This window comes from Mustela putorius, unplaced genomic scaffold, assembly GCF_011764305.1.
Source record: "Mustela putorius furo isolate JIRA1106 unplaced genomic scaffold, ASM1176430v1.1 tig00000585_pilon_pilon_pilon, whole genome shotgun sequence".
NCBI lineage: Eukaryota > Metazoa > Chordata > Mammalia > Carnivora > Mustelidae > Mustela > Mustela putorius.
Genome location: NW_025421424.1, coordinates 6,817,975 through 6,840,477, shown reverse-complemented (window position 1 = coordinate 6,840,477; position 22,503 = coordinate 6,817,975). Strand labels below are relative to the sequence as shown.

General features: G+C 38.7%; 2 pseudogenes; one reads left to right on the top strand and one right to left on the bottom strand.

Moving 5' to 3' along the window:
- Positions 1–15,387: 15,387 nt before the first annotated feature.
- Positions 15,388–15,883, top strand: LOC101690908 (annotated as a pseudogene).
- A 34-nt stretch (positions 15,884–15,917) lies between these two features.
- On the bottom strand, positions 15,918–16,307 carry LOC101691197 (annotated as a pseudogene).
- Positions 16,308–22,503: the final 6,196 nt, after the last annotated feature.

Here is a 22,503-nt window from a genome sequence, read left to right as displayed (position 1 = left end):
TTGACAGAGAGAGAGAGAGAGGAAATACAAGCAAGGGGAGTGACAGAGGTAGAAGCAGGCTTCCTACTGAGCAGGGAGTCCAATGTGGGGGCTCAATTCCAGGACCCTGGGATCAGGACTGGAGCCAAAGGCAGCCACTTAATGACTAAGCCACCCAGGTGCCCCCCCCTTTTTTTAATTAAAGATTTGAGTATAGTTGACACACAATGTTACATTAGTTTCTGGTGCACAACACAGTGATTAAATATCTCTATGCTATGCTGTGATCAGTGCTTTTTGTTTTGTTTTTGCATTTTAAGCTTTTATTTTTAAGTAATCTCTACATCTAACATGGGGCTTGAACTCACAACCTGGCGAGCAAGAGTGGCATGCTCCACTGACTGAGCCAGCCAGGCACCCTACTGTGATCAGTGTTTTGAGGAGGATAGTCCAGTTTATCTACTGTGTTAACCTATTCCTTCCTGAACTACTATATGGGCCTTGGAGTTGAATATACCAAAATTTTATTTGGATAAACACCTATCAGCTGTGTAACCCTGAGAAAGTAAGTCATTTAAATTTTCTGAACCTTATGTCCCTCATCTGTAAAATCAGTATTACATTAGTACCTATGTAACATGATGGTCGTGGAAATTCAAGAGACGATGTGTGCAAAGAACCAAGTATAGTGCCTGGCCCATAAGTAGACTGTGCCCGTCTGGGATAATTTCTGGGTTCAACAGCACAAGAAATTGAGCTGTAGAACTAGTCAGCTTATTGAGAAATGACTCACAAAGAAAACAGTTCTAAGATGAGGCAGAAGTAGAAAAACTGACCATAGGGCTGGAAACATACGTCCTGCCATGATACTCTTCAATTATTACTGCAGATATCAGCTTACCCTGAACAGTTATCTATCCAGATTCCTGGGAAAATTCCTTTCCGAAGGGGCCACATTGCAATTCTGCCTCTTTAAGACAGCTCATCAGTTGAAGACTGCTGGTGTCTAATGCTTCGGACAGCCCAAGTACCCAAATCCACTGAGCATGTTTTGTTGCACAGCATGGACAGTAAAAGGCCAAGCAATCAAAACAGAACCCAAGACTTTGGCCTTCAGCTGAGATGTAGTAATGAGGACCAGATTCACCCTCCTGCCTGTTTTGAACCAACTAAAAAATTGCACGAAATATATGCAACAATGATTTTCAAGACATTTGCTATCAGCCAACATAGGAGAGTGATCCTGAGAGAAGGGAAATCAGCAAGGAGAGCCTTATGATTGCCCCACTTAACCACCTGCAGAGAGATTCCAGAAGCTACCCAGGCACCCTGAGCGGAAGAGAAAGTGCAGGGAGTCTAGGGAGGTCAAGTTATCCCAGAGTTAAATGGGCTGAGTATGGGAGAGGAGAAACCTTCAAGAGACAGAGAAACTGAGACAGAGGAAGAAGGAGAGGGTAGGTAATCGAGGGAGGGAGGAGGGGGGAGAGAGATGAGGGAGGAAGAGAGAGAGGGGGACACAAGAGCAATGAGAGTGCTCTGGATCTGGGGACAGAGCTGGGATTAGGGTGAGGCAGGACTAGGGTGAGGTGAGAGAGATGCCCAGACCACAGACTTCAAGGAGGTAGGTACTCATTCCTAGCTTCCTGTTTGAACCCGAGAGTTAGGACCTTCTCAGATTTTTGGTCCTGCGCACCTTGCTTGCCTTACTCTAGTCCTGTCCCTAGATCCTGCAAAATATCCCCTTAGCTTCTTCAGCTGAGTTCTGATCAGCACAGACTGTGAGGAAATTGCCTGAGGCTTGAGAAATAACCACCTAAAAGATTAGAAGGAACTGTGCTGGAAACTCGTGGGTCAGAGATGAAGGGCTGTTTTTCATACTCTGCAGTCACAGTATCCAGAATATCAACACTTTTGTGCTTTTCCCCAATCCTCAATTCCCAAGATGACATAGAGGACTAGAAGACACCTGCACCTCTAGAGAGAGGTCATATGAGCAGAATCTGGAGTTTAGGGAAATGTATCTTTTATAATGAGTAGCAAGCAAGTGAGTAGTAAGTATGCCCCCCTTTTGGCCTGGAGGGAGGCGCTATCTTCTCTTTGAAGGCTGTTTGCCATTCAAACGTCTTAGAAAAGATAGTATGAACAAAGCGAGTAAGTGTATCGATTACAAGATGTGTGGATGTGTAAGCCATCCCTGGGGAATTGTCTCTCAACAACTTGGAATAATTCTATGTATTATTTCAAATACATACTATTTTAGGAGTTGTAAACTTAAAGACCAAGAGGGACCAGACAGGAACTGTGAATGAGTTAATTGAGCTGGGTGCTAATAATAGGGAGTGGAGGGTCCTATGGTAAAGGTGAATTCAAGGGAGTCTGCCTCCTTCCCCCAGCCCTACCTCCTAAAGGCATTCAGGTTAGAACATTGAAAAAATACAATTGCCAAATAAAACTATGGTCACTGTTCACACCCAAAGATGAACGCAACTCTTTTCTTACACATTTGTGTTTGTGAGCTCTCTATAAAATAGTTGTTGTCTTCTATGATTTTTCACCAAAAACATAAATACTTTTATTTTTTCAGAAAGTCAGGTAGGAAATAGTAAACATTTTATAAGATAAGAATTGACTGGAATAAATATTTAATCATATGATTTGATAAATTTGGCTTTAATAGTTAATTGAATAAAATACAGTATTTATCCCTAGGTTTAGCCAGTGTATCTAAAAAAAACCTTGTGTGTGTCACTAATATTCTCTCTATATTATATATAAGTATATGTAAAATAGATATTAAATATACATTCAATTTATATTTAAAAGAATAACACTTACTTTTATACTGTTTCATTTGTTCCAAATTCAGAATACCCCAATGTGGTCCAAAATACCCAATCTCTAACGCCAGCCCATACTAAGAAAGATAAGAGTCCCTATGGGTTAGTGTGCTTTGATTCATTGTTAAGGAAGATTTTCCCCAAACTAGCATTTTCACTTATGCTTTTGTTTGCTGCTCTGGAAGTATAACCCAAGGAGAATACCATGGTAAGTTTTGGGTTGGATGAGTGATACGTATTTCTTTTGTAGAGTAGAATTATTATTATGAACATATGCTCATTCTAAGACATATCAATTATTTTAAAAAAGGCTTCTTGAGGATCTAGAAATTGACTTCTCCTCCTCCTTCCTCCTCCTCCTCCTCCTCCTCCTCCTCCTCCTCCTCCTCCTCCTCTTCTTCTTCTTCTTCTTCTTCTTCTTCTTCTTCTTCTTCTTAAGAAATTGACTTCTTAAAAACATCCTGGAAAGTATAGAGTCCTCTTTTTGGCAAACGAACTTGAGCAATAGAGTGTGGGTCTACAAAGGGTCTACAAAGAGCCCCTAGCTGGATACAGACCAGCCTGTCAGGGGCCCCATCTCAACCTATCCATAGCCCCACAGGGACCAATGGGCTACTTGCAATCAGGCACAGTTACTGAAAAAGGGAGAATTCCATATGTCACAATGCCTCCTCAACTTCCCCCTTTAAAAACCACTCCCACAAACTACCTCGGGGCAGACAGCTCTCCTCAGCCATTGTGCCTGCTGCTCCCTTGTGATGTATTCAATAAACTTGAGTGTAGTTGATACACAATGTTACATTAGTTTCAGGTATATAACATAGTGATTTGACAAGTTTATACATTACCCTATATTTATCACATGTTAGCTACCATCTGTCACAAGAGTATTGCAATATCATGCTGTGCCTTTCATTCCATTATTTATTAATTCCATAACAGGAAGCCTGTATCTCCCAACCTGCTTCACCCATTTTGCCCAACCCCCAATTCCCCTTCACCCTGGTATTAGTTTGTTCCCTGTGTTTATAGGTCTGATTCTGATTTTTCTTTGTTTATTCATTTGTCTTTAAAATTTTAATTACCTTTGTCTTGTTTTTTAAAATGTTTTTTTTTTTTTTAAAGATTTTATTCATCCATCAGAGAGAGAGGGGGGGGGGAGAGAGTGAGCACAGGCAGACAGAATGGCAGAGGGAGAAGCAGGCTCCCTGCTGAACAAGGAGCCCGATGTGGGACTTGATCCCAGGACGCTGGGATTATGACCTGAGCCGAAGGCAGCTGCTTAACCAACTGAGCCACCCAGGCGTCCCTTAAAATGTTTTAAAAATGTTTTATGCTAGTTTATTTTTTCAAAGTTCATTTTTCTTTGTAATCTCTACACCCAGTGTGGGGCTCAAACTCATGACCCCAAGATCAAAAGTTGCATACTCTCCTGACTGAGTCAGCCAGACACCCCTAGATTCACCTTATAAATGGAATTATATGGTATTTGTCTTTCTCAATTTATCTTATTTCACTTAGCATAACACCCTCCAGATCCATCCATGTTGTCTGAAATAGCATAATCTCATCCTTCTTCATTGCTATTCAATATCACATTGTGTGTGTGTCTCACATCTTCCTTATCCATTTGTCTACTGATGGACACATAGGTTGCTTCCATATCTCGGCTATTATAAATAATGTTGTAATAAACATAGGGGTGTGCATGTATCTTTTTGGATTAATGTTTTAAAAAGATTTTATTTATTTATTTTACAGAAAGAGAGAGAGCACAAGAAGGCAGAGAGGTAGGCAGAGAAAAAGGGGGAAGCAGGCTCCCTGCAGAGCTGAGAGCTCGATGCAGGGTTTGATCACAGTACCCAGAGATCATGACCTGAGCCAAAGGCAGAGGCTTAACCCAGTGAGCCACTCAGGTGCCCCTTAATTAATGTTTTTGTACTCACCTGACACTTTCATCTCTGCTTGAGATCCTTCAAGGCCCAAGAGAATCGTTTTTCATCTTTTGGATCTCAGCTCAAGCATCTTTCATCAGGAAACCTTTTAAAATCTTAGTTTGGGTTAGATTCCTTTATTATATCTCGGAGCATTTATTTCATTTATAATAATGTATTCATCAGGATGATTATGAGATTACTTTCTATTTCCTCACAAGACAGTCACCTCTATGAATAGAGAGAATGTTTGCTTTGCCCCTATTGATCCCTAGCAACTGCAGAGTGCCTGAAAAAATAGTAACTACTGGATAAATATTGGGGAATAGATGAATGATGCCCTTCGGTTCTCCTGATCAAATTCCGTTGCTTGAATTCGAAAGCTCCTCATTTTGAGTCTGATAATTAGCTAGACTTAGGGACTGTTGCTCTATATTATATGTGACAGAGGGTTGGCTTTATATCCTGGGCTTGGTCAGCAGGTGAAAATATGACTGTTAGGGTCCGTGATCAAGGGAGCGAGACTGATACAAAGCAAAGGTCAAGCAAAGCTTTATTTCAGCTAGCACAGAGAATCAAACCTACCGGTCGGGCTGCCTCTTATAGAGAGAGCGACCTCTCCCAGCCTCACAGACTAATTTTTTTTTTTTTAAGATTTTATTTATTTGTCAGAGAGAGAGAGGGAGAGAGAGCGAGCACAGGCAGAGGCAGTGGGAGAAGCAGGCTCCCTGCCGAGCAAGGAGCCTGATGTGGGACTCGATCCCAGGATGCTGGTATCATGACCTGAGCCGAAGGCAGCTGCTTAACCAACTGAGCCACCCAGGCGTCCCACAGACTAACTTTTATAGAGCAAAGGCCATGTAGTCGAGGCTGGCCACACACAGGTGGCCAATGAGATTATAACACACAGAGAAAGTTGCATAGTCATGCTAGGTCACACACGAGTGGCCAATCGAATTACAATTCACCCATAGTAGCTATTTGAACTAGCCTATCACCTTGGTCAGAATTGGCGCCCAAAAGGCACCCAAAAGGTGGGACCCACATTCTTTGGTAGTTAGGGAAATAGTATGTGAGCTTTAATGATTGGATGTCTCCACCTGGCCTGACTTGTCCTTGTATTCTGGGCTCTGTTATCAGGGACTGGTTGGCCATATTTTACTGGTTTCCTGGACTTGCTTTTAAGTAAGTTCCCTTGTGGGGGGCAGCAGGGTCAGTTTAAGTTTTACTGCATAAACAACAAAATCACTGTTTAACTGATATGGAATTGCTCTGGCTAAATGGGCCCTTACAATGACTAAAGAAAAGCCAGCTACCATTTTTTTCTAAGTTCTGTGTCCACCAAGGTTATTAGCTATGAACTATAGGAAGAAATTCTGGTTAGTATGAATGGAGGATCGTTTATTTTCAGGATATTGCGTTGCCTGTGGAAACACTAGGAAGACTGGAAAATCAGGTTCACAGTTGTGCAACCAGTAACAATGTTCCAGATCATGTTGCAGAACTTGTCTAGTGGAGACATTAAAACCACGGTCCTCATCAGTAGGTGGCTGGACTTGTTCTACATACAGTTTTGAATATCTTTGCTGCAGCTGCTCCAAGAACTTCATTTACAATTGCAGTGACTAACACAAGGAATTCTGTTCTGTTGTTGCTATCGGCATAATTAGTGGGGGACAATGTCTGATCAGTCGAGCCTAAGGCATGGGCCCATATTCTAGGTGCAAGGGAAGATAGAAAAGTCACATTTTTAGTTCCGTAGTGAAGTTGGGCTCTGCCTTACTGAGAATCATAAAGAGAGCGAATTTTATTAATGAAAAATTTCAGATACCAGGTGGCTAGAAAGAGTGATAAATGTCAACTACAGATGCTTATTGTGGCTTGTGCTGATTATTTGTTTCTTCCTTTGCTATATCCTCATAATTCTTTGTTTGCATAGGACTTATGACATTCTACTCTGTGTAGTGTTACTTCTATCCATGTCCTAGTGCCCCACTAGAAAGGAATTATGTTGCATTTATCTTGGCATTCCTCTAGTAGCCAAGGAAGTGCTTTGGTTATGGTCAGGTGGCAAGAGATTTGGGGTAGCAGTAGTATTTGTTGTGAGTCTACTATTGAGGTGTGCTGTGAATGACTGAAAATTGAACTGAATTAAATTTGTGATTTCAGGGGCTACTATCTAAAATAACCTGATCTCAAAATTTTTCAATCTGGAATTCTTGTATAATGTTTAACAAATCAAGTCCTGATACTATTAGTTCTATAATCTTGAAATTCTGAAGATAATTGTAGTGGATGTTTCTAGAATAATCCCCTCTCTGACACTAATTCCACCAGTGATAAGGACTAGAATCATGTTAACACTAAAACAACTATTTCTACTGTCCCTTCTAGTGCCTTTATTTCTATCACATTTGTTCTTTCAGGTTGAAGAGAAAAGATCAGTTCTTCCTAATTTTTAGTGTTTAACTTCAGTTTGATAAAATACTGAAATGTGGGTACAAGAGAAAAATGAGGTTGCTAAAGGTTAATGTTTTAATGCTTTCAATAACTATTAGTGCCCCTTCTGCATCTTGTCAAAATGAGACAAGTTCATTCTGGAAGGACTCAGAAGAGCCGTTAACAAAGAATTACTTGATTTAGTTAAGTAACAAGAAAGAGCAATGATCCTCCTCCATAATTAAAAAAAAAGACCCCTTCTAACTCTGGCATTAATGTAACAAGAAGTGCCAAGTAATCATAAACACTACATTAAAAATGTGAATACTTTTTTGCCCTTACAATTAGAGCCTGAGCTGATCTGTCAATGGCACATCACACAAAACAGACTGGCAATGCCAAAAAAAAGTCTGCGCAAATCATGTGCATTTCTATAATATTATGCCAAACGTAATATTGATTAAAGAAAAGAGGAAATAAAATAGAAACATTTAGGGTATTTAATTCTGTATTTTAATGTGTATTTATATAAAATATCTGACAGTCTAAAACCATGGGGAAATTTCCAGGTAAAAAGTGCTAGTGTCATAAATGGTGACTGAAATTCTTCCTGATATCATTTAATTCTTTAATTTGTACAAAGGAGATTCACCTGCCTATTTAAATCAGATGGTGTGTGTGTGTGTGTGTGTGTGTGTGTGTGTGTGTTTTGTCTCAGAATTAGGACCCTTAACAGGGTGCTTGTTTACCTTTGTCACTTTGGAGAGGAAATAATATTTTTTCATATAGATTTTCACTGGTATTATGGAAAAAATACTGGGTAGTTTTATCTTCCAAATTCCCAAGTAGGAGAATTGTAACTGGAACATTAGAGAAATTTTCTGCTTTTGAAATTGGGGTTGTTATAAAATTTAATTTCTTCATTGGTTGTTGTATTAATATGATTTTTTAAATGAATAATATTCTGCAAAAGCCAAATGAAGAAACTTCATAAAGTTATTTAACACTAATTAGAAGACATAAATATTTGGAACCATTTCCTCATAAACCAGAGATAATCAATAAGATTTTGAAAATATATTGTCATAAATAAGTTGAAATGCCCATGTCATTATCTACATATTTCTGTATTCTGAAAGGTCTGTACTATATTAATGCTATAGAAATGACATAAAAATGAAGAAGAAAATATTTTAGAAAAAGTATAAACTTTGGGTTCAGCAAGCATTTATTTAGTATCTCTTACATGCAAATCACTGTATTAAGCACCAGGGAAATACAAATGAACAGGGTTTTTGCTTATAAAGCATCCATGATTAATTGGTTGGATAAATATGAATGAAAACAACTAAAGGCCAGGAAGATAAAGCACTAACAGATGCATAAACAAAGTGTCAACTACTAGTGCTCAGTTTTCCTTTTACAAAATGAGAATAAAGAACTCCTCTTGAATTCAAAAGGTGTAAGATAATGAGCTTCTTAATTGAGTATTTGACTTTCTTGAATGCTAGAGGCATTACTTTATTACATCTTCACTTTTAGTTTCTGGATGGTTAGCTAAGCTGGTTAGCGTAGCAGTCATTCATCCTTCATTCATTTATTCATTTATTCATTCATACAAGAAATACTTATTGAACACCCCATTACGAGCCAGGTCCTGTTGATGGGCATTGGGAACACAGAAAGCCACAGACCAAGATTCTAATGGAATAGTAATGAAAAAGAGATCACAGATTAAATCACCTATTGAACCTTCCTGCTCCATTGTTACTGTTGACTTTTAGCTAGCAAAATGCAATTGTGAACTAGAAAAGAAGCTGGAAGAACATGCTCAACTGAAGATCTGCCACTAGCATCATTTATATATACAATGTCTGCATTTCATCATTATCCCTTATATTCTGAGTTAACATTTTAATTTTTTGCTCTATTTTTCTAAATTAATAATATTCTAAAATCTATAAAATATGAAGTCTTGATGGGGGAAAAGGATTACAAAATAGAGCATGTTTTCCGATAAATCATTTAAAACTTTGTGGTATTCTTAGTAAATGCCAGTAGAGCAATCTTTTAGAATCCTTAAATCTAATTTTGTTTTTGTATATACAAGCTGTATTTTTGCTTGTGCAATCTCATAAATATATCTTAAACTAAGAAATATGTCTTAAACTATCTCCTATGATCTTTTTTACTCAGTCAACTAAAAATTAAGTAGAATAGAAAATAATGTCTCTAAAGGTAGCATGATTAAATAGTTCAATTTTTATAATTTATAGATATAAATAAGCAGCTGAAAACACAGCTTTTCACATCAGTGGATAAAAAGTATTGTTAAAATAATCACTTGTGTATAAAAGAACACAGAACACAGATAACTAGGCTAAGAGAAATGCTGTGGGTCCTGAAGGATTCTTTCATAATAAATGGAAAACAACAACAAAATAACTAGAATATTTTATAATTAGTTGCAGTAGATTTGAAAGAGCTGTTACTTTGCCTAGATCCTATTCTTTGTTTAAATTTTGTTTGACAAGTATTTTATAAATGATTATAGGAGGTGGTTTCTGTTTCATTAATGAAGCTGATAATGGTTAATTACTAAAGTGGAGTAAACAGTTCAAAACCAGATCAAGAATGAAAAGCCAATTATGTAGAAATGATCCAGCTGTACTAAATATTTTTACTATTAAAATATCAGAAATATTTTAAAATCCTTGAGGAAAAAACCCAACCAAACCACCTATCTTGTAACTTTATTTTTAATTGTTTTGTTTAGAAGTGAAAGCCACGTTTAGTTTAGTTTTCAAATTCAGCAGAACACTTCCAAAACACAAAACCGGATTTGCCCAATCTTAACATAAAATGAAAATCAGTACAACTTAAGAGACATTCTTTTTGATTGCTTAATATGAACTACAACTATAGAACCAAATTTGGAACCTAGCTTTTCTTGTTTTTAAATTGATGAAAGTTAAAATTAACCACTTAAAAAGAGAACATTTCAATGGTATTTAGTACATTCACAGTGTCCTGCACTTACCACCTCTATCTAGTTTCAAAACATATTCATCGCCTCAAAAGGAAAGACCATACTCATTAAGCTATTACTCCCCAGTTAGCCCAGTCCAGCTCCTAGCAACCACCAATGTGCCTCCTGTCTTTATGGATTTACCTATTCTGGATATTTCATATAAGTGGAATCATACAATATATGACCTTTTGCATCTACCTTCTCCTACTTAATAGTGTTTTTGAGGTTCACCTACATGCCACCATAGGTTGTACTCATTTCTTTTTAAAAAAATTTTTAAGATTTTATTTATTTATTATTTGAGAAAGAAAGAGAGATTGAGAGAATGAGTGGGAGGAGGGGCAGAGGGAGAAGCGGATTCCCTGTGGAGCAGGGAACCCGACACTGGATTTGATCCCAGGACCCCAGGATCATGACCTGAACTGAAGGCAGACGCCCAACCAGCTGAGCCACCCAGGTGCCCAATACTCATTTCTTTTTATGGCTTGATTACTATTTTATTGTTTGTTTATACTACCCTTTGCTCATCTAGTCATTTATTGATGGGCATTTGTACTGTTTCCATCTTTTGGCTAAAGTGAATAGTGCTGATGTGAACATGTATTTGAGTATCTGTTTTCAATTCTTTTGGGTATGTATTTAGGAGTAGAATTGCTTGGTCGTATGACAATTCTATGTCTAAATTTTTGAGGAATCACTAAACTATTTTCCATAATACTGAACTATTTTACATTCCCATCAGCAACGTACTAAAGCAATGTACTAAAGTTCCAGTTTCTCCACACATTCACCAACACTTAGTAACTACTTAAAAACAACTTTTTAAAAGATTTTATTCATGAGAGAGAGAGAGAGAGAGTGACTGAGAAAGCACAAGCAGGGGGAGCAGCAGAGGGACAGGGAGAAGCAGATGCCCCACTGAGCAGGGAGCCCGACATGGGGCTTGATCCTATGACCCTGGGATCATGACCTGAGCTGAAGGCAGACACTTAATGACTGAGCCACCCAGGCTTCCCTTAGTTACTATTTTTAAAAATTACAGCTATATCCTAGGGCCTCTGAAGTGGTACTTTATTATGGTTTTGATTTGCATTTACCTAGTGGTTAATGATGTTGATTTTTTCATGTTTTTGTTGGTTATCTGTGTATCTTCTCTAGAGAAATGTGTAATCAAGTCCTTTATGCATTTAAATTTTTTTAAATTTTTCATTAACATATAATGTATTACTAGCCCCAGGGGTACAGGTCTGTGAATCTCCAGGTTTACACACTCCACAGCACTCGCCATAGTACATACCCTCCCCTATGTCCATAACCCAACCACCCTCTCCCTCTCCTCCCCCCCCCAAAAACCCTCAGTTGGTTTTGTGAGATTAAGAGTCTCTTATGGTCTATCTCCCTCCCGATCCCATCTTATTTCCTTTTTTCCTTCTCTACTCCCAACCCCCCCACGTTGCCTCTCAAATTCCTCATATCAGAGAGATCATATGATAATTGTCTTTCTCTTGACTTATTTCACTCAGCATAATACCCTCTAGTTCCATCCATGTTGTTGCAAATGGCAAGATTTCATTTCTTTTGATGGCTGCATAGTATTCCAGTGTGTGTGTGTGTGTGTGTGTGTGTGTGTGTGTGTGTGTGTTTATCTCACATCTTCTTTACTCATTCATCTGTTGATGGACATCTAGGTTCTTTCCATAGTTTGGCTATTGTGGACATTGCTGCTGTAAACATTCAGGTGCACGTGCCCCTTCGGATCACTACATTTATATTTTTAAGGTAAATACCCAGTAGGGCAACTGCTGGGTCATAGGGTAGCTCTATTTTCAACTTTTTGAGGAACCTCTATGCTCTTTTCCAGAGTGGCTGCACCAGCTTGCATTCCCATCAACAGTGTGGGAGGGTTCCCCTTTCTCCGCATCCTCGCCAGCATCTGCATTTCCTGACTCATTAATTTTAGCTGTTCTGACTGGCATGAGGTGGTATCTCATTGTGGGTTTGATATATATTTCCCTGATCCCAAGTGATGTGGGGCACTTTTTCATGTGTCTGTTGGCCATCTGGGTGTCTTCTTTGCAGAAATGTCTGTTCATCTCCTCTGCCCATTTTCTTGATTGGCCTTTGTGCATTTTTAAAATCAAAATTTTTTTGTCTCTTGAGTTGTGAAAATTCTTGATAGTCTAGATACTACATATATGACTTGCAAATATTTTCTCCCATTCTGTATATTTTCTTTTCACTTTTTAAAAAATTTATTTTCAGCATAACAGTATTCATTATTTTTGCACCACACCCAGTGCTCCATGCAATCTGTGCCCTCTGTAATACCCACCACCTGGTTCCCCCAACCTCCCACCTCCCGCCGCTTCAAACCCTTCAGATTGTTTTTCAGAGTCCTTAGTCTCTCATGGTTCACCTCCCCTTCCAATTTCCCTCAACTCCCTTCTCCTCTCCATCGCCCCATGTCCTCCATGCTATTTGTTATGCTCCACAAATAAGTGAAGCCATATGATAATTGACTCTGCTTGACTTATTTCACTTAGCATAATCTCTTCCAGTCCTGTCCATGTTGCTACAAAAGTTGGGTATTCATCCTTTCTGATGGAGGCATAATACTCTATAGTGTGTATGGACCACATCTTCCTTATCCATTCATCCATTGAAGGGCATCTTGGTTCTTTCCACAGTTTGGCGACCATTGCACAGTTTGGCCATTGCTGCTATAAACATTGGGGATACAGATGGCCCTTCTTTTCATTACATCTGTATCTTTGAGGTATATACCCAGTAGTGCAATTTCAGGGTCATAGGGAAGCTCTATTTTTAATTTCTTGAGGAATCTCCACACTGTTCTCCAAAGAGGCTGCACCAACTTGCATTCCCACCAACAGTGTAAGAGGGTTCCCCTTTCTCCACATCCCCTCCAACACATGTTGTTTCCTGTCTTGCCAATTTTAGCCATTCTAACTGGTGTAAGGTGATATATCTCAATGTGGTTTTAATTCTTTTCACTTTTTTGAGACTGTTCTTTGATGCATAGAAGTATTTGATTTTGATAAAGTCCAATTTATCTATATTTTCTTTTGTTATTCAAGGTTTTGATGCCAAATCTGAGAAACCATTCCTGAATCCAGGATCTTGTCAGTTTATACTTGTGTTTTCTTGTAAGAGTTCTATGGTTTTTGCTCTTATATTTTGGTCATTAACTCACTTTGAGTTAATTTTTTATATGATATGAAGCAGGGGTCCAATTTCATACTTTTGATTGTGGACATCCAGTTGTCCCAGCACCCTTTGTTGAAAGGTCTATTCTTTTCCCATTGAATGGTATTAGCATCTTTGTAACAAATCAATTATCCATACATAGGTTAGGGACTGGCTTTTAAATTACTGCAAAACCAAATGGATATTTTTATCTTACTACAAAGATTCTGAAAAATTTGATCCTGTACTAATGGGAGTGTATAAAGATTTTCCTGGTGTTAAACATTCTGGTCTCTTGGTTTAGTTCTTACAATAGGATACGGTAGTGAGGAAGCATTTTATAGTGGAAAGAACATTCTCTGAACACTGCCTAGGGTTTGAATCACATCTCTGCATTCATCCTTCATTGATCTTAGGCAAATAATATCTGCTTCTTTAGGACAATCTCTAGAAGTTTCTCAGTTGAATCTATTATTATGGTGTTTATTATTGGTAAGCTGCCAAACCCTGCAGTCATGTTTCTGAATTTTGTTCTTTTACTGCAATGACAACTCTGTGGGAAAGCATGTCCACTGGATCTTTTCTCCATGATAGTGCAGTGTAGAAGAAAGAAGTTTGGTGTTTACTTTTTCATTGTATATTCTGTTTTCCCTCCATCTTTCACTTAGTGGTGTGGACTCACAAAAGCCAACTGTGTCCATTTCTTTCTAATTCTGTACTCTGTAACATCATGTTGGTAGCTTGCTATCGGCTGTGGTGGGAGTATGTATACCTGGGAAATAATCAGACACTATAAATCAAGTTTGTTTTTTCCAGTGAGCTTGCACTTGAGCTTACCACTGCTCTCACTCCTATCTTATTAATTTTTAATAATTCTTTTTTAAAGATTTTACTTATTTACTTGACAAAGATCACAAGTAGACAGAGAGTCAGGCACAGGGTGGGAAGCAGGCTCCCCACTGAGCAGAGAGCCTGATGTGGGGCACAATCCCAGGACCCTGGAATCATGGCCTGGGTCGAAGGCAGAGACTTTAACCCACTGAGGCACCCAGGTGCCCCGATTTTTCATAATTCTTTAAAATACAGTTTCAGTGAAATCTCACTTTGGAAGTATGTGACTCCTCTCTGCTTTCATAGAAACCAGTGCATAATTTTATTGCCTCTTCAATGACTTTTTAAGGATCAAATTCAAAGTCCGGATTTAACCAAAGAAGGAGAACCAGGGATTTGAAGGGGTTTATTGCAAGGAATTAGCTGACACTGTTGTGGAGGGTGGCTGAATAAGTCCAAAGACCATAGGTAGATAGAAAGTCAGGGAGAAAAGACCACAAGTAGGTTGGAACCCATGGAATGAGCTGTTTGGAGTTGTCTTCATCATTCCTTTGGCTCCCTGCATCGTTAGTCTCTCCCCTCTTCACTACCTGTCATCTTACAAACATAGTCTGCTTCATGTTAAAAGCAACCTTAAATCTGGACCTTAAATCCCAATCTAGAGTCCATTCCACTTTTCTGCTCCTCCATGCAGCTAAACTTCTAGCCGAATGAACAGAGAATGTTTCTATCTGTTGTGTTTTGCTAACTTGCCTCCAATTCACTTTTTTAAAAAGTCAATACCTTTTATTGTAAATGATATATTTTATAGAAACAGGAATGTATCAAACAGGCCAGGGTAATATAAAAAAAAGTTTTAAAATTTCAAGTTTTAGGGGCGCCTGGGTGGCTCAGTGGATTAAGCCGCTGCCTTCGGCTCAGGTCATGATCTCAGTGTCGTGGGATCGAGCCCCGCATCGGGCTCTTTGCTCAGCAGGGAGCCTGCTCCCCCCACCCCGTCTGACTCTCTGCCTACTTGTGATCTCTCTGTCAAATAAATAAATAAAATCTTAAAAAAAAAAAAAGAATATCAAGTTTTAAACTTGACACTGTGGCCCTCCACTTGCCCCTTACCCGCCTCCATGGCCTAGCGATGGTCAACCCCACTGTGTTCTTCTGCATTGAGGAAGACTCTGAGCCTTTGGGCTGAATCTCCTTTGAGCTGCTTGCAAGCAAAGTTCCAAAGACAGTTGAGAACTTTTGTTCTCTGAGCACTGGGAAGAAAGGATTTGATTATAAAGTTTCCTGCTTTCATCAGATTAGTGCAGGATTTATGTGTCAGGGAGGTGACTTCACAGCCAAAATGGCCCTGACAACAAGTCTGTCTGTGGGGAGAAATTTCATGATGAAAATGTCATCCTAAAGTGCATGGGTTCTGGCATCTTGTCCATGGCAAATGCAGGACCCAACACAAATGGTTCCCAGTTCCTCATCTGCACTGTCAAAGCTGAGTGCTTGGATGGCAAGTGTGTGGTCTTTGGCAAGGTGAAAGAGGGCATGTGGAAGCCATGGAACACTTTGGGTCCAAGAATGGGAAGACCAACCAGAAGATCACCACTGTTGACTGTGGACCACTCTATTACATTTGACTTCTCTTAACTACCAGACCATTCCTTGTGTAACTCAGGAGAGCACCCCTTCATCCGCATCTGCTGGAAATATCCCATAATCTTTGTGCTCTGACTGCAGTTTTGTGGGTTCCGTATTTTCCTTACTCTCCTCAAAGTCTAGCTGGATTGCAGAGTTAAGTTTATGATTATGAAACAAAAACTAAACAACAACAAAATAAAACTGCAGGTTTGTATGTGTTGCTCTATTTACATCTGGAACAGGCACAGCAGCGGCACTTGTCCCATGCCTCCTTGCAGATGTAGCCCTGGGCACACTTGGCACCACCCATGGGGCAGCAGGAGCAGCAGCTCTTCTTCAGAAGGTGCATTTGCTCTCTTTGCTTTTGCAGGAGCCGGTTCAGGTGCAGGAGCTTATGAGGAGGCAGGATCAGTTAGGGTCCATTTTGAGCAGAGGTAAGGATCGTGACCCTAGCCAAAGGCAGATGCTCAATAAACTGAGCCACCCAGGTGCCCCAAGCTTTTCTGTTCTTAACAAAGGGACACATTCTATGGGCTCCACACACTTGCTTTTCCACCCTGCCTCATACACGAGTCCAGAGTAATGACACCCATCATGCAGCCATCAGGGCAAATTCAGGGGAATCACAGCAGCTCCAATACACAGATAGATGCCAGTTAGGGTCTGGAGCTGCTCATCTCCAGCCTTTTTGTTGTGTGTGTGTGGGGAAGGGAGCAAGGATCTTATTTGGGTTTAACTTAATCTCTTGTTGTTTCTTGATTCTGAAATTAGTTCTTATTAATATAGTCACCACCAACTTTCATACTGCTAAATTCAATAGAAACTTTTCTTTCCTTGTCTATTTAGAGTCCCAGTAGCATTCCACACTGTTGAGCACTTTCTCCATGAAACATGTCTTTTAAATTTCTTTGGTGCCTCTTTCTTAATTTTCTCTTTTTCTTTTATTTTTTAAGAGATTTTATTTATTTACTTGAGAGAGAGAGAGAGAGACAGTGAGAGAGGGAATACAAGCAGGGGGAGTGGGAGAGGAAGAAGCAGGCTTCTAGCTGCACAGGGAACCCGATGCTGGTCTCAATCCCAGGAGCTTGGGATCCTGACTTGAGCTGAAAGCAGATGCTTAATGATTGATCCACCCAGACACCCCTTCTTTTACCTTTTTAGCTATTCACTCTCTTTTAGAAGTTCACTCTTCTCAAACCACTATTAAGTATTGAAGTTCCTCAAGGCTATGTCCTACTACTTTTTTCTTCCTTGGAGATCATATGTATTTTACAGCTTTAAATCAATATCCTGAAAGCTTCCAGATTATATCACCTCCAGCACTGGCTTCTCTAAATTCCAGCTTCATACTGTCTAATTCTCTGCTTGACATTCCAGATGTTTCACGAACATTTTAGTCTCAACATGTCAAAGTTGAACTATTGCTTTTCTAGTAAAAATGTATTCATCTTCTACTCTTATGTACCTTAGTAAACTGTAATATAATCCATCAATCAGAAACCTGGAAGCCAACCATGATTCTTTTTTTAAAAATTTTTAATTTTTTATAAACATATGTTTTTATCCCCAGGGGTACAGGTCTGTGAATCACCAGGTTTACACACTTCACAGCACTCACCAAAGCACATACCCTCCCCAATGTCCATAATCCCACCCCCTTCTCCCAACCCCCCTCCCCCCAGCAACCCTCAGTTTTTTTTGTGAGATTAAGAGTCACTAATGGTTTGTCTCCCTCCCAATTCCATCTTGTTTCATTGATTCTTCTTCTACCCACTTAATCCCCCATCCAACCATGATTCTCTACTCTCCATCACCCTTAATATGGCAGATACTGTGGGCTGGCTCACCTAACACCCACTGCAATAAACTTCTCCCTGCTTTCCTCTGCTTTAAAGATTGGAAAATGAAATACGCATTTCTTAGCCTCTGTTGCAGCTGAGTGACCAGTGACATCATCTTGATCAAGGAACTCGGGATAGATCTTTTAGGAAGTACTTAACTTTCTAAATAAAGTTTTACTAAAATAAACTCTTTGCAAATCTCCCTCTGTCTTCCTTACTGGAACTCATTTGTGGTACCTGGAGATACAGCATCATTCTTGTGACCATATGGTTCAAAGCCACATGCTAGTGATAAAAAAGCAAGGAATAGAAGTATCTTGAGACATTGATGACATCAATAGAACCACTATTAAACTGTTAGACTTGTTACATTCAGACTTATTATATGGAGGAGAAAAACCCTCCACTTAGCCCTTAAAATCCTTGTAGTAGACAGTCTATTAATTAAATCCAAACACCATTTTTAACTGTAACCACTCTGTCCATCCACAAATCCTACAAGGTCTACAGAAAAATATATCTTGAATCTACTCACCTATCTGCTGGGTCAGATCACTGCCATTATCTAAGTCTAGGCTCCTATCATCTTTCACCTGCTACAGTGTGATAGTCACCTAACTGTTTACCTTACTACTTCTTTTACTTTTCTCCAATGTATTCCTCATATAGCATCCAAAGTTATTTAAAAACAATATTCACTCAGGGAATGAGGAATATAGGGGAATTACCTCAACTTGAGAGTATAAAAATATTACAGTTAGGGGTTCCTGTGTGGTACAGTCAGTTAAGCATCAGACTCTTGGTTTTGGCTCAGGTCATGATCTTGGGGTTATGAGATAGAGCCCTGTATGGGGCTCTGTGCTCAGCACAGAGTCTGCTTGAGACTGTCTCTCCCTCTCCATTTGCTCCTCCCCACCACTCACTCTCTTTCTTTAAAATAAATATATCTTTAAAAAACAATGTTACAATTGGGGCTCCTGGGGGCTCAGTTGGTTGAGGGTTTGCCTTCAGATCAGGTCATGATCCTGGAGACCTGGAATAGAGCCCTGCATCAGGCTCCCTGCATAGCAGGGAATCTGCTTCTCCCTCTGTCCCTAATCCAGTTCATGTTCTCTTTCTCTCAAATAAATAGTCTTTTTAAAAAAATGTTACGATTAACATCACTCTTAATGCTGAAAATCTAAATGCTTTCTCCCTAAGATTGAGAACAGGTAAGGATGTCTGTTTTCACCGCTGTTACTGAGCATATACTTGAAGTTCTACCCTTAGAAAAAGCCAAGAAAAGAAACAAAAGGCAGGGATGCCTGGGTGACTCAATCCAGTAAGCGTCTGCCTTCAGCTCAGGTCATGATCCTGGGTTCCTGGGGATGAGTTCTGAGTCAGGCTCCTTGCTCAGTGGGATGTCTGCTTCTCCTTCTTCCTGCTGCTCACCCTGCTTGTGTTCTCTCTCTCTCTATGACAAATAAATAAATAAATCTTTTTTAAAATGAAAGAAAAGGCATACAGAATGGCAAAGAAGAAACAAAACTATTTCTATTTGTAGATAACATGATTATCTACATAGAAAATTCTAAGGCACCCCATATTGGGTGTAGAGCTTAAAAATAAAAAGCTTAAAGAAAAAGGAAAACAAAACAAAGCATATACTTAAAACTATGTGCCTTTTCTGCATAGAATCTTTCAATGATTTCATATTATACCTGGAATAAAATTCAGTCTTCCCTCTAAGGTTTTTATGTTAGCTAACTGGAATTTAAATAAAAACTCAAAAAAAAAAAAAAAAAAATAGGGGAAAATTTTGGTTTATATTTTCTCTCCAGTAATATCTTATGCTAATTTTGTCTTTTTTCCTCACTCACCACACTGGACTTCTTTATACGTTACACAAGCCAGCAGACAACAGTGTGTTGTTCCCACTAAGACACTCATTTCTCTCTGCTCTTCTTATGGCTTTTTCTCATCCTTTAGGTCTTGGCGTGGATGTCATCCACTCAAGAACCTTCCCTAATGACACTAGCAACTTTATAGCAAACTACTTGGTTAGATTTATAATCCTTTAGATTGTTTGTTACTGATAAAGTAACTATGTTAATATTTATTTTAAATGGCATGTATCTATCTATCTGGGCTAGCTGCCTATTAAGTGACTGTAAAAAAAGAATAAACTTTAGGAGACTTCCCCATTTATGCTTATTAAGTGACTTATATAGTTATATAACTTATATAGTTATAAATAGAGTGTGTAGGTGACAGTAGCCTGTATAAAATTAAAAATATGTTCTGCACTCCCTATCTAAAATATTAACATATATTTGCATATATTTTCAAGTACTTTGGAATAAGTACTATGTTAACATCACAGTAAGTATAGGGTATTATTAAAAACCAGGGAAGTACATGTAAAATTTTAAACAGTAAAGTTCCGAATGAATTATTCTTTGCAAAACTAAATAAGGAAGATTGTTGCCAAGGAATTGTAATATCACATATGATAAAGGTGGGATTGAGGGTGTAAGTGCTATGAATTAATGAAGAGTTTGAATCTTTGAACATTTGAGATATATCATTTGTATATAGAAGCTAATAATTATAGTTATAAGTTAGAGGTTAAAATTGGTAATTATCCAAATAATAAAAGTTATTTATAAAACTCTTAGAAGAAAACACAGACTGTAAACTCATTACATTGGTCTTAGTGATGATTTTTTTTGGCTCTGACACCAAAAACAAAGGCGACAATAGCAAAAATAAATAAGTGGAACTACACCAAAGCTTCTACACAACAAAGGAAATCATCAAAATTAACAAAATGAAAAGGCAATCTACTGAATGGGGAAAAAAAATTTGGAAATCATATATCTGATAAGGGGTTAATATCCAAAATATATAGAGTCATAACTCAATAGCAAAAAGCCCAACCAATCTGTTTAAAAAGTGGGCAGAGGAGGTGCACCTGGCTGGCTTAATGTGTCGAGTGTGTGGCTCTTGGTCTCAGAGTTGTGGGTTCAAGGCCCATGTTGGGAGTAGACATTACTTGAAAATAAAGTCTTAAAAAAAAGTGAGCAGAGTGTATGTATAGACGTTTTTTAAAAGAAGATCTAGAAATGGCCAACAGGTACATGAAAAGGTGCTCAACATCACTAATTATTAGGGAAATGCATGTCAAAACCATGATGAGATATCATCTCACACCTGTTAGAATGACTATAATAATACCAAAAAAATGAGAAATAACAGGTGTTGCCTAGGATGTGGAGAAAAGGGAATGCTTGTGTACTGTTAGTGGGAATGTAAATTGGTGCAGCCACTGCAGAAGACAGTATGGGGGTTCCTCAAAGAGTTAAAAATGGATCTTTTAAAAGGGGTGCCTGGGTGGCTCAGTTGGTTAAGTGGCTGACTCTTGATTTCACTTCAGGTTGTGATTTCAGGCTCCTGGGATGGAGCCCTGTGTGGGGCTCCCCACTCAGCAGGGAGTCTGCTTGGGGATTCTTTCTCTCTTCCTCTACCTCTGCCCCTCCCCTTGTTCATGTGTGCTCTCTCTCTCTCTCTCTCAAATGAATAAATAAATCTTTTTAAAAAACTCCACAGTCGGGGTGCCTGGGTGGCTCAGAGGGTTAAGCCTCTGCTTTCAGTGCAGATCATGATCTCAGGGTCCTGGGATCAAGCCCTGTATCGGGTTCTCTGCTCAGTGAGAGTCTGCTTCCTCCTCTCTCTCTCTCTGCCTGCCTCTCTGCCTACTTGTGATCTCTGTCTATCAAATAAATAAATAAAATCTTTAAAAAAAAAACAACTCCACAATCTTTAAAAAAAATTAAAAATAGAACTACTAGGGGCACTTGGGTGGTTCAGTGGGTTAAAGCCCCTCCCTTCAGCTCAGGTCATGATCCCAGGGTCCTGGAATTGAGCCCCACATCAGGCTCTCTGCCTAGCTGGGCGCCTGCTTCCTCCTCTCTCTCTCTGTCTGCCTCTCTGCTTACTTGTGATCTCTGTCTGTCAAATAAATAAGTAAAATCTTTAAAAAAAATAAAACTATTATATGATCCAGAAATAACACTTCTAGGTATTTACCTGAAAATAATGAAAACACTAACTCAAGAAGGTGTCTGCCCCACATGTTCATTACAGCATTATTTGCAATAGCTAACATATGACAACAATGTAAGTGTCCATTGATGGATGAATGGATAAAGAAAATATACTATCTATACTCTATAGACACCAATATAATACATACATATATTATATATATACAGTTTACATTTACAATAACATGGATGGGCCTCAAGGGCATTATGCCAAATGAAGTAAGTCAGATAAGGGCAAATATTAAAAATGCAAAATACAACAATCAGCCTCATGGATACAGAAAACAGATTGGCGGTTGCTGGGGTTTGGAGGGTGGAGGGTGGGAAAAATGGGTGAAGGGGATCAAAAGGCACAAATTTCCAGCTGTAAAATAAATCAGTCATGGAGATGTAATGTAGAAGATATTGACTATACTTAATAATACTATACTGCATACTTGCTAATTGCTAAGAGAGCAGATCTTAAAAATCCTCATCACAAAAAAAAAATGTTTTAACTATGTATGGTAACAGAGGTTTATCAGACTTATTATGTTAGTATTTTCACAATATATACAAATATTGAATAATTTTGTTTTAAATCTGAAACTAATATACTGTTGTATAAAATTATACTCAATTAAAAAATAAAAAACAATGATAAAAGAATTTATAAATTATCCGTGATACTTGTATACAATAATGAAAAGGCTA